The sequence below is a fragment of the Lagopus muta genome, chromosome 1, assembly GCF_023343835.1.
Source record: "Lagopus muta isolate bLagMut1 chromosome 1, bLagMut1 primary, whole genome shotgun sequence".
In the NCBI taxonomy this organism is placed as follows: domain Eukaryota; kingdom Metazoa; phylum Chordata; class Aves; order Galliformes; family Phasianidae; genus Lagopus; species Lagopus muta.
Genome location: NC_064433.1, coordinates 97,616,596 through 97,630,404, shown reverse-complemented (window position 1 = coordinate 97,630,404; position 13,809 = coordinate 97,616,596).

The window sequence follows — 13,809 nt, the reverse complement described above, 5'->3', positions numbered from 1 at the left end:
ACTGTGTGCAGTATGAAAAGCAACTGCACTGTTCTATCTCCTAAGCCTTAGCTCCAAGGTACAGAGCGTTGTAGCGCTGCACATTACGCTAGAGGTCTATTAAGCAACACACTGGTGCACCGATCTGGAAAAATGTAGCAGTCAATGATGCCACTACATTCAGCACGAGCCTCGTAAATCATGGGCATGTTCTCTTCATTGCTTATAAGGTGCTGAGGTAAAAGGGAAAAGCTGTGCTACCTGCATGCATGAGTGATTGTCAGCACCAATGCACACCTTCAGGCTCCTTTGCCCCTTCGCTTTGAGGGGCACACTGGTAGGGCAGGCAGAGATGGGCAGGAGAAAGTAAGGCACAGGGAAGCACCCAACCCATACCACTATCTGCCCGTACTCATTGTGGCTACGGCCTTGGAGGAGGTGCTGAAGGCTGCATGCCAGAGCAGCTCCTGGCAGCTGCACTGTAGATCGAGAGCCAGGCAAAGAAGCCAGAGTGCCTCGCCCTCTCTTGGCAAACACAGATTCAGCAAAGAGAAGGCTCTAGGCCAGCACCTCTGCTGACTGCAGGGACAAGGAGGTAGGTGGATTTGTGCCCTTGCATACTCCCTCCAAATCCAAAAGTGAAACATTTCATCAGGATTCATTCGCTGAGTTTTTAATTATTTGCAGACAAATTGGTGTGTCAGCAGATTAAGCCTTGCTCTCTGAAAAAAAGTAACCTGCAGCAGTATCTTCAGGTGCGTGGATCTCCAGGGCTGAGTCTAAGCTCAGCAAAGGCAATGGGGTGTCTGGGTCCAACCCCAAAGCCTGGTAGGCATTTAATGTCACAGAGAGTCTCTGGAAAGCACTGCTGTCCCTGCATCACATGCATACATTGGAAGGTAAGGAGACCATGTTTTGGTTAAGACTCCAAAGTAAAATGGTAGCAAGTTGACATTACAGTGGGATATCAGGGTTCTTTCTCCCTGCAGGGGAGCTCTGGGAGTTTTATCACTGGCAGGAGAACTGGGGCAGGATTTAGGACCAACCTCTCAGCTGCCTGTGAGGGAATCCTGCAAAGGTGCTTCCACTGATGAAGCATCCACTTGCTGCGGCACCTCAAAGCCCAGAGCAGTTCCTCCCAAATCCTTCCTACTAGAGTACCCAAACAAGCATCAGGAACGATGCTTAGGCAAAGAATTCACAGCACAGACATGGAAACAAAACAAAACCACAGCCTTGATAACCATTTCAGAGTAAAGATAAAGATAAATGCATCCTCCACTCCCTGAGTGTGACTCAAAACAGTAGTGTGCCTCTTCCTCCTCTTGCTACTATTTCTGTCACTAGCACACTGGCTGCAGCTCTCCAGCCTTCCCTTCCTTCCCACCTCCCCACCCCCCAGACCTCTGCTCATCTGGTCATTGCAGGCTTCCACAGCTGCAGTGGACTTGGAAAACAGATGGCCAAGTCACAAGGCTTGACTTCTGACATGTTAACAGGGGTGCTTGCCCAGCACCAAGCAGCTGAACTGGAGCTCTTTCAAAGGCCAAACCTGCAGATAATCCAGAAGAAAACAAACTAAAGACCAGCAATGTCATATGGTGGGTGCCTTGAATTTCCTAGCTAAAAGCCTGCACTTTATGTGGAACAAAGAACTAATTGCAGTCCAATAGAATTAGAAGCATGAGGAGCACATTAATATATGTAGGTCACTCCAAAAGTAATGCCTCCTATTAATTTCAGTGGAAACTACAAGAGATACAAAAATCACAATATCCCTATTTGATAGAGCAAATTTTCAGCTACCAAACACGATTTTCCAACATAGCCATCACCATTAGCTATGCATTGTCACCAGTGATGGACAAGAGCCTGCATGCCGCACTTATAAAAATCTTCACCAGGGGAGGTGACCCACTGTCACCGTCACTCTGCTGAAATGCACCACTCACCATCTCACTGTGCTCACATCCACTCCTTGGTTTCCAACAACGTTCAGCAGGTGTTTTTAAAGCCAATGGGTGCAATTTATCATGTGGAAGAATTCAACGACACACCTTTGATTCAGAGGCGCTTCCATGTCAGATGCCACTTTGTCAGACTGCCCCTCTGCTGCTGTCTGTGACACGGCAACAAAATGTAATAGGATTTCAGCAGGAAGGTTCAACATCTGCTGCCATATCACCAACATCCACCTTAGACATTGTGGACAAACATCATAAAACAAGAAGCATTACTTTTGGAACAGCCCTCAAACATCAGCATGCTAGCTCCTCTATCAATGTGAAAAACAGGCAAGCACCTTTGCATTATAGAGGCTGTATTCTTTTACTCTTTAATGAACTTTTTTTTTCTTTTAAATACAATTCATTGCTGTTTCCTGCATTTATGATAGGTTGGGTACAAACAAACCCAAGAGCAGTGGTGAGTCCTCACTAAAAGTTGCTGTGTGAATGGCTGATGCTTGCAGGTGGGCTCTCAGCAGTGCTGCCCAGGCATCACTCTGTGCACTGGGCTTGCAGCCTCTGTGCACAGGCTGCTTGCAGCAGCCATCCTTACCACGTAGTTGCATTAATGCACTTTCCTTCTCATGCATGCCTGCAAGTTTGTTCAAGCTGAAGCAACATTGCTGAGCAAAACCTGGTGAAGGCTGGCAACTGTCACTACTCTTGTCTACTGGGGCCATTCAGAGGAGCCACAGACGGCAGAAAGAGGCTTTGGGGGACATGCAAGAGGAAGGAGTGGCAGCCTAAGGCCCCATGCAAGTGTAGGGAGGAGGAATGGGAAGCCCCAGCTTTATGGTGAGGAGCACCTGTGCCTTGCGGTGAGGGATGTCAAAGTCCACTTTGTGGTTGTCAGCAGTGTAAGCCGGCAAGGAGGGGAAAGCCTCTCCTTTGGAAAAGGGGATAATTAGGAATTCAGTACTTAATCTATTTTTCTTTGCTGTAAAAATGTTGCATTGGCGAGCTTCTGTTTTCTGTGGAGTTATAAAGGATGATAAATGGGACGTGAGTCAAGATCACCAAGCTTTCAAAGAAGAGGTGAGAGCCGTGTTCAGGAGTGTCTCATGTTAAACAAGCAAGATAATTATTCTGCTCTACTTAGCATTGGTTAGGCCTCGTTTGGAGAACAGCATTCGTTTGAGGGCACCACTTTTTAAAACAGACAGAGAAATTGGAATGAGTTCATGTGAGAGCAACAAAAATGATGAAAGGGTTAGTAAATAAGACCTCTGAGAAAAGTTGGAGAGAACAGGGCCTGTTCAGTCTAGAGAAAAGAGGACTGAGGGGAAGCATTACTGTCTACAAATATGTAAAGGGTTGTTATAGAAAGGACGTAGACCAATTATTCTCATTAGAGAACAAGGACAGAACAAGAACTAATGGGTTTAAGATGCAGCAAGGAGTAATTTAGATTTAATATTAGGAAAACACTATAACTATTTGAAAAGTTAGGCAATGGAACAAGTTAAGTGAGAAGACTGCAGAATTGCCACTACCAGAGAAATATGAGGCTGAGAACAGACTCTCATCTGTCATGGCTAGTTTAAGACTAACAGTGAAGTTCAGAATCCTTCTCTAGCATATAAGGATGTTCTTGACTCCCTTGCAGACAGACAGAGGCATTGTAAATAGAAAACCATCCCACAAAAAATGTGGGGTTCATGTATATGAACATGTGCACATACATGAGTACTGCTGATGTTATACATGTAAGAAAGAGCTCTTGATGGTCACAGACCTTATTGTTTTGTCCCAAAACACCATGCCTTCATATCAATCTTTCTCTAGTGCTATTGAAACAATGACACTAAAATTGTCACTACATTTTTGGATCCCAATTCTGCTTTTATGTCTCCAGAGGATGACAAGCTCAGTAAGGGACCAGTAGTAGCTCCAGTAGTAGCTGGAGCTGATTGCAAACAAAAGAACATATAACATGGAAACTAACAAACTACTGCCATGGGACATATAGCTGTAGCTCCATCATGTTCAGCCTTATGCCTTGGTCAGATACAAGTGCAAAATGAAAACCAGATCCTTGCCACTCAACGATTACCTTAAATGTAAGCCAGAAATCATGAAAGGTACAAAAAGGGAAACCGCAGATGTTAATGGAAGCACTGAGTCACTCCTATTGCTACCTGTGGTGTTTGAAAACTGCAGAGACTGCACTGATAAACAGCACTTTCTTGCTATGAAAGCAGCATGAAAACACAGGGAAATAGTAGTACCTTAAACTCAGATACTGTATTACATTTGCATGATCACTACCACTTCTGTGAAGTCCTAAGTGCTTTGAAAATCAACATAAGAAACTGCTATGCTTCAGAAGGTAAATAGCTGTCAAGGTGTTTGGTGAAATATTTATAAATCATGAATTTCACCCTTTGTCATTAAAAGACTGTCCAGTCCAGAACAAAAACACACACCCATTCCAGTGGATCTTCAAGGGCTATTTGAATCATTTTGATATTTTGGAGTAAATAATTCAATTAATCGTGGGCAGGCAGTGTATGCAGCATTTAGACTAGAGTGAGGGTTTATTCTGGAGTTAGAAAATCATTTGAAAAATGAAAATGGGGATGAAGGTATTATAAACGAACTGTTGGCCCAACCACGAAACACTGAAAATGGTGACAGTGTAGCCAAGTGCAAGCACAAACTACTTATTTGCTAATATGCAGGAGTCATTTGGAAAGGCGCCTCTCCTTGCCGTAGGTCAGTGCACCACAGAGGTTATCATCACTGCCCAAGCTCTTTGCAGCATTTTTGAGGCTATCATAAAGGCAAGCAAGCAGCATGTGTTGATAAAAAACTGATTTGAAATGTCAGCCTTATGGGAGAAAGTGCCAGCAGAGCTAGCTAGCTTTGTTTCTAATAAGTATAAGAGGATTAAAACCTGCCTGGTCAAGAAGCAAACCCTGAGGAAAAGCAGACAGAAGTCTGACAGGTTTGCGAATCTCATAGCCATGGCAATAATTTTGGAAATGACTAATAATAAGGAGTCGATAATCCAAAGGACAGTCTCTGAAGTGGAGCACCAAATTCCTTGAGGGAGAAAATCAATTATCTCCTATGCAGCTTTGTAGCTGCACAGCCTACAGTATGTAAATGCACAGAAGTTACCATAGTCACAGAAACCTGAATATCAAACTTAAAAAAGGCCATGGAGTTTTACAAGAATCACTGAAAGAATATCCTGCCCATGAATGGATGCATATGGGCTTTATTGAAAGAGATACAGTGTTATTCTAATGTTCTTCATTACAAAGGCTGACAGCCGTCTAGAGATGTCAGCTTCTATGAAAGAGATGCTGCACTGTGGTGAAAGCGGAACGGGGTGACTGGGTCTGGTAGGCAGTACAGAAATCAAATTACCATCAAATACTGTGGGCTGATTTTTAACATCTTTTCTCTCGCTGAGTGGTGTCTTATTCTATAACTGGGTCACTGAAATTAATGGAACTGCTTGCAAGTAAAACACTGCTCAATGCACCTTAAAGCACCAAAGCCTGACACACAGTACGTGTTCAAACATCACCTTAAATTTTAATGTGTCTCAGACTTGAGGGTTTTTAAAAATTATTATTAATTTAGAAATACATTTGTTATTGGGATCATGCCTTTTTTATTTTTCTGTTTTCTATCAGGCACAAATACCTGTAGAGGAAACGTCTGAGGATTTGGCCACTTGTTATTAAAAACTTCATTTCCATGCATGTGTAATCCATGTTCCCCACAGGTTTTGAGAGCAAGGAGTTTATTGTTTATGAAAAGGGAGAAGTACAGCCTGAAGGCTGTTTGGGAACTCCAGAGAGATAGAGGCCTCAAAGGGGAGGTGTTCTGCTCCAGCATCTGAAGGTGAGCAAGGAAAGGGATGTATGAGACAGAATTCATTTACACTGCAGTAAAGTACTGGCTTTGAACATGTAACTTAAAACATATTTGACTTTTGGATTGAAGGGTCATGAAATACTGTTATCCCTATTGGGAGATAATTGTCCAAAGAACTGCATCAATTGTGCTTGGAATGGTTTCCCTAATTACAAGCACCGCCTTTATGACCACACAAGGGAAACATCTGAAAAGGATGAGATCGAGATAGGATAAGGAAAGTTTCCTCAAGAACAGACTCATAGGGAGCAAGGATTCTTCTCAGTTTTGATGTATCACTGACATTTTCTGAAAATGGACATCACCTCTGAGATGTTAGAAAAAGCTGAAATTACTTGGACTCCAGCCATGGAAAGAGAGCAACCCATTGAGGAACATGGATAAGAACCTCCTGGCATTATGGAATGATGAGAGAATGACAGACTCTTCTCTTGGGGTAAAAGAGAGACAGTGAACATGAGAACTGCAGTTACTCTTTTGGAGCGGCATTGAGTTATGTGCATTTCCTTATGATATGATGCGTTCTAAGGTTAAAAATATGTACTTGGAAATAAAAATAAACCTCAAGGTTTAGAGGTTACCCATGCAGCTGGTAATTCTCTTGGTTTTGCTCACTGTTAATAAAAATTACCATTTTTGAGGAACACACTGGCCTATCTAGTGCAATGAGCAAAAGAGCTGCCTCTGGAGGTGCTATGAAACACTAAAATACATAAATTCTTGGAAGGTATGTATAGCATACGAAGGCCCTAGAAAAGTTAGTCCTAATGCTTGTTTTATACAAGTTGGCCAACACTGCAACTTTAAAGTCATCGCTGCTTATATTTTCTCTTACTGTCAATCTGAAGGTCCAGTCCGAGGCATCCACAACTTTTAGTCTTATACAAGACAGCTCACATCAAGAATTCAGTTCACTTGGTTTTGACAGGTACTTTTTTTTTTTATTGAATAGCACAGGGAGTTTATATATATATATAAAGATAACACAGGAATTGGTTGCCTTAGTAACAGGATACCTCATCCACTGTGTTTAGTATTTACTCAGAACTGGAAATTTATACTGTATTGAGAAGAAATGTGGTATTTTTGTTACTCTACCCACTATTTATGCCATCAGCAGCAAATGTATGCTGTGTAGCCAGACTTTCCATTTGTAAACTATGTGAAACCTCTAAGAAGACAGCATGCAGAAATGAAACCAGGGCACCAGGTGTAATGTGCTTCTGTTGCAAGTATTTTAAGAGAAAAAAAATGTTCTGAGTGTTTAAAGCACTTCACTGAAGATATTCCTTGTCTTGTAATTCTAACCCCATCAGTAAAAGCATTTATTTCCCATGGTTTCATATTCCAGTGAAAAAAATCTACAGAAAATAGTTATGAAAGAGTATATTTCTATGATGTCAGTTTCCACAACTGTCATAAAGTGCAATACAAATTTAAAATACTGTTAAATACTATGTTTTACCTGTCATCTATGGGGGGAGAGGAAGTAAGGGAACACTTAAAGGGCTGTTTCAAATCTTCGTCAGCCTTCTTCTGGAAGAAGCAAGGAATTAGTTAAAGCTGCATCAATTAAAATGCAGGAGAAATTTGAATTAAGCAGAAAAAAATCCTTTTAATTTTAAATATAGCCAGGATGCCAAAAGGTTTATATCCATTCTGCAAAAATGCCACGAGATTTTTCATGCTCCCAGCAAACCTTCAGAGACTAAGCAGGTCCTACCGCCTGTAGTTGCCCCACGGGGCCCTGGGAGGAGTGATTTTTTGGGGGCAGTGACACCTATTGAAGCACCGAACCTTGCTCATAAATCTAAGTTCCACTTCCTCTGCCTTTGATGGATTTTAGATCAACTCCTAAGGACAGAATCTGTCCATTCCCACTTGTCCAGAGAGAACATGGGGTGGTGAAGGAGCCACCCGGGGGGGCTGGCAGCCCCAGGCACCACGGCTGAGGCTGGACAGGCACAAGCAGCCCCAGCTCACCTGGCAGCCCACTCCTGGTAATGGTCTGGGCACTGCTTCTTGCTCATGGGACTATGCCAGTGAAAAATCCATTCCCAGGCTTCTCGCTCATTATAATTTCAGATAATGTAAAATGCTTCTATATTAATATCAATTTAATATCTGATACAGCCTCTTTCATGGTACTATAGCAGCTCCTTACAGGATGATGGACTCCAGTCTAATACAGCTTTTCCTCCTCTAACGACTGTGATCTTCTATCCATTTTACCATTCACACAGAAGAGTGCCTGTTCAGACAGAAAAGCAGATATTAGAGTCGCATAGAATAACTTAAATGTAAAGGCAGATTGAGATCATTTATTCTAAATTAAAAAAAGAAGAGTTGGAAAACAGATGTAGAAAGGCATGGTGGTGGTTAAAATACTATCCAACAAGTACAGTCTTTTTCCTTCACCGTGAACAACTTTCTTCCTGATCCTGACTTCTAGAATTTTGTCTGGCTCTAAATACTGTTGCATAGATGGGTTTGCAAAGGGCTGGTTAACTGATGAGTAATACAGTGCTCCAAAAGGAGCTAGGCTGCGTGTTACTGAGGGTGCTGCACTCCTTCAGAGCAGCAGGCAGGTGAATCAGGATGCTGGGTGCACAGAACTTCCCATACTCTGCGAGCAGGAAAGCTGCTGGCAGCACGCAGCACTAGGGAGGGTGCAGAGGCTGAGCTGCATGGAGACCAATAGTAGGAAGAACAGAGGTGCAGAAGAGTTTCCCAGAAGAAATCTCTTCCCTGAACTTGTGCATAAAAAGAAAACTGCTATTGTTTCTGTTGCCTTTGCTGTCCTTTTGGACAAGGAAAACATCACACTTCAGTCCAACAAAAAAAAAAGAGATTTTATATATTGTTTAAAAATGCTAAGCTTGTTTTCCTCACAGACTTTCCATGAATTATTTCATTAACATTATCATAGGCTGTAAACAAAACTGCATTTTTCTCAGGACATCCTTATAGAGGAAGACCTCTGCTCCTAAATGTTGATCACAAATTTCAGCTAAAATCTATCAATTTGCACTTACAAAATAATAATAGCGCTCTTCTGAGAACTGGGGAAAGGTTTAAGTTAGTGAAGGTTTTGCCTAATGAAAATTCCAGAAAAAAAAGTGGATGTGCTTTGCTTGTCTTGATGAACTAAACTAAACTATATAAACCACTCACACAGAAGAAGGCTAATCCATAACATCTGTACTCACACACAGAAGTCAGAAGGAAGAAATGGCATGGCAATGAATTACCAGCCTCCAGTGGCTGCAGGTAACTCTCAGTTCAGTGTTATTTTATGGAAGATCTACCATAGGATATTAAATTACCAAGAGACTTAACTATTTGGCTCCTAGTCGTGTACTCTTTGGAACTATCTAGACAAGCCATATTTCCCCTTGGATTCAGCATGAACATTTAATACAACTTCAAAAAGCTGCGTGTTACTGACTGTGCACACACAGGATGATATACGATGCACAAATTCTGTTTTCCTTTAAATGAATGAAATAGCAGCAAGGATTCTGATGCAGATCTTTCAGTTCAGATTGTTTATCACTACTGAACATGCAAAACCTTCCTTTATCGTTTGTTTTATTTTGCTGATTCACCTACAATACCAGTATATCTATTGCAGGTACTATAGATTTGTAGCTGCCAACTTTTAATTTTTTTTTCAGTAAAGCATCATTATGTGTCTACATCTGCCCTACACTTTTCCTGTCATACCTAACTACTTTTGAAATGAAAGCATGGAAGTTGGTTGCTGTAGCACACAGCAGAGAGAGGACAGATAGCACACTGCATTATTGCTTGGATCCCTTTTACTGAACCGAGGCTAAGGTACTGATGTTTCTTGATACAAACTGAATCCGTGACACCTTGCGAGAGAGAAAGCTATTGGGGGAGGTAACAGGTAAGGAGAAAAATGAAATGTTTGTTTTTCCTGCAGCAGAAGCTGTCAAGGTCCTTGGGAAAGGGAAAATCTGAAAGTATCAACATCCGTCAGCTCTGTTCACTTTGGGACTGACTGACAGCAAGAAATGAGCTATTATACTGAGACTAGAAATATTTGGAGCTTGTCCAGACATATGAAGAGATGCATTCTCTGCCCAGCAATTCAGTGGAAATTAATATACTTCTATTACATTCTTCTGAGATTGTAAAATCCCTCTATCTCCCTCATTCTACTGTTTAATTCTTATTATTGGTACTGTGGGAGCACCTAGACATGCTGACAGCCCCAGGCCCTTTTTTGCTGTGTGCTAAAAAGAGCAAGAAAAGAAAAACAGACCCTCCCTGCTCAATCAGACTGTTTGCACATTATCAAAATGTTTCTCAGAATGATAGCGTAAACATAGTGCTACATTTTTAACACTACTTTGTATTCTGCAAAAAAATTCTGAAGCTTAAGGGCTCAGTGCCCACAGATCTGCTGGCACGCAGATTGCACATATCTTGTAAAGTCTACTACGGTGCTGGTGTGTGCATACGTAGCAGCTGATTTTTCAAATGGGCAGAAGCATGCACTTGCATATCTGAGCAGCAGGACTGAGCCAAAAGCACGAGGATGAATTATTGGCTGTAAGAAGGTATTGATGCAGTCCAGCAGACCTATACACAGCACAATCATTCGAGAAAGAGAGGGAGAGCTGGCATGGGGCTTTTATTTTATTGTGATTGCAAAGAGAGGCTCGTTTCTGCTTTGGTGGATGGATCATTTTCAGCAGCAAAGCACTCTTTTTTTTTTTCTAGAATGGCTCTAACTTTACAGTATCTGCTTCCAACAAACTTTTCTCCAGGCTAAACAGACACTTGCTACTCACATGACAGTGTGTAGGGGAATGATGTTGAGAAAAGAAGACATGCTGTGGCTAACATCTTTGCTTGTCTTGTAAGAGTAATCTGACTAATGTCGGAATGATTCCATCAACATTGTCAGAAATAGGTTTAAGAACCCTGCAGGTACGTTGTAAGCCTCAGCATAGGCAAAGGCTCATGCAAAGCAGACATCAATTGACTAGAGGTGCTGGGAAGGTATGAAGCAACATTAAGGACCTTGACTCAGGCTGATGAGCTTGAGTCTTCTTTTTCTGCGCTCTCAAAATTTCTTTCTCCATTTCAGATAGACTAGAGTACATAAGAGATGCTGTGGGATATGCTGTCCACATATGTGGGATATGGTTCCACATATTGCTCTCAGAAATAAAACCAGACTGAGTTTGTATAGTGCTCACATCGTAGTCATATTTGAACTATGTATTGGTTACACTGAAGTATGCTGGACATTCAGAAAATAATGACAACTCCAGTTCCTGCACACAGCTCTAGTTCCTGTACTCTAAAGACAATTAGGAAATGCCATTACCACTTTCCCCAAAGAGCAATGTATAAATGTGAACACTTCCGACCTAATGGGTCTTTGATGGCTACCTTGATACAAGTCCCTTTCCTTAAAGGAAAGTTGATTCTGTCAGGACCTCTCTTGAATGGTATTTGATACAGCTCACTTCAAGCCATACTTGGTCTCCACGCTCACTGTCTGTTCTTGAGTTGTATAGTCAATTTCTGCGTTTCTCCAGTGCACACTGTGCAAAGAACAACCTATTCTATTCTATTTCTTATTGCTTCTTTTGCATACTTAGATTAGAAATAATTTAGGTCACGGAATAACTCTTCTGTGAAAGTAGGTATGACATAGCACAGTTGCTCCTAGTGTACCAGAATACTATTTCTAAGTGTTAAATGAAATAGACTTGTCTGTGCCATCAGAAAGACCCAAATGTTCTTATCCCATTGTATGGGAACTGCTGAATCACAGCCTGAACCTCTGATTGATTACCTGAGGTGAGCCATGAGTCAGCCAGAGGAGCACAGGTGAAGGCAATTCATCCGTGCTGCCGGAAGGGGTGGAGCCAGGCTGCACCTCTCCTATTTAAGAGCTGGCTACCAGTATGAAAGAATGTCTTCTGGAGATCACATCTGCTGGTGTTTGGTGGGTGAGCCCAGGATAGGGGTAAGCCTTCTATTTTTTCTCTTTTGTTATCATGGTCTACTTTGCCTAACTCTCTTGTTTATTTGTGTGGTTATAACATCCTAATATTCTTTGATTATACACCCATGTACAAACTCTCTGATGTCCTCTTGGTGGTACTTTCAGGAAAAGAACAGAATCACTGTAAGATAAATATTCTGAGACATCAGCATCAGTACCCCACAAACAGAAAAGAAGGATTTTTCTCTATCCAAATACTTTGCAAAACCTTTCAACCTTGGCCTGGGGAGCTGTGTGCTAAAGTAGTTATATCTGAGCGCATTCCTCTGTTTATTCTTTTGTTGTCATGCCCAATAGATAAAATTGATATGTCTGACTGACATCTGTATGGATTTCGCATACACATCACAACACGAATGAGAAAACGGTCTCCTGGGAGACTCTAGGACTCTTGTTCATTATCATTATCACTCTCATGATTCAAGCAGATGATGAGACTTCCAATCGTATTCTCATTCCCGTGCTCCGGGTTGTGATATGCAGCACATTGTTTCCACCAAACCACCGTACAAGTGATTGATTTTCCTGTCACACAGTTACTGCAATATGGCTGTCCCTGCTTCTAGATGGGACGCCTTAGCAGAGCAGAAGTTGAATTATGTGCTCCACACCTAGGGACAAATTTAATCTAAGATCCAGGCCCACCAAGTCAGGCTGCTGGTGGGTGGGGAGGAAGTAGCTGGTCTCACAGCAGCACTTGGCCTTGCAACATCTCCCTTAAGTGACACTGCAGTGAAGCAAGAGAGAAGCTCCCAGTCATTAGGCCAGTAAATGCCAAACTTGTCTACTTGTCTCATCTCTTAAATAAAGGGGTCTCTGCTTTTAGGGTTTTTTTTCCCCCAACATCACAGCAAGCTGTAATCAGTGTGTAGACCAACAGAAATTCAAGTATTGAGGCAGGAGGGAGACCAGTGAAAATCCCATTCTGCTTGCAGACTTTTTTTCCTGAACTGCTTCTATGACTGCAGATGTATTCATGAGAGAGGAAATAAAATTTTCATTGTTAACCTCAAAATGATTTCATAAGGGTTCAGTGAAATGGAGATGTTAAGAGAATTAAACAAACTGCACTGAAAAATGAGACACCATTTTCATGACTTATGCTTTTACAAGAATTTGGATAACGACTGCAAAAGGTTAATATGCTTTATATGAATCTGCAGGTTACCCTTAAATATAAAAAGCAATCCTGCATAGCAGGGACATCTGCTGGAAGCTTGACGCCAGTGTCTCACCCCTGCTCTTGGCTATGAATCTCCGAGCAGCCCTGCAGCAACTCACAGTGCTGCCAGTCGGAGAGCCAGCTTCTGACTCATTAACGATTCCCTGCACACCTTCACAACATCCAGGCAGTGGGAGCAAGAAATCTTTAAGCTATACTCGGGAATTTAAATGGAAACTTTTGCATCTCAATTGAAGGTTATACTTTTCTTCCAAATGCCTGACATTGAACTGTCTGTCACGGAGGAAGATTGGACACTGATGAAATCCTTTCCTTCCCCAACTAGATACAGCCAGAGAAGGTCAATGTTTTAATTATGTAGAGGAGACAGTAGTCTGCAATTTTGGTATGATTGCACCAAGGCTAAGAAGCCACCTTTATCGAATTTAAAATTCAAACATGAGATTTCATATGATAGCATTTAAGTAAATTGTCTCTTTCCTCAAGGAGACATTGACCACACCCCTCCACCTGGGAAGCGGCTTCCAATCTCTCTCATGCTTGCTCCTGCACAGTAGGATCACTGTTGGATCAAACAGTACTGCTGGGAGCAAACTCTGGTACTCTGTGTTTTGGTTTTGGACAGTGTTTTGGAAATTACTGCAGTGGTGCTGAAAGAATTCACTGAGTCTTCCCTAGGAAGAGGAAGCCCCGTTCTG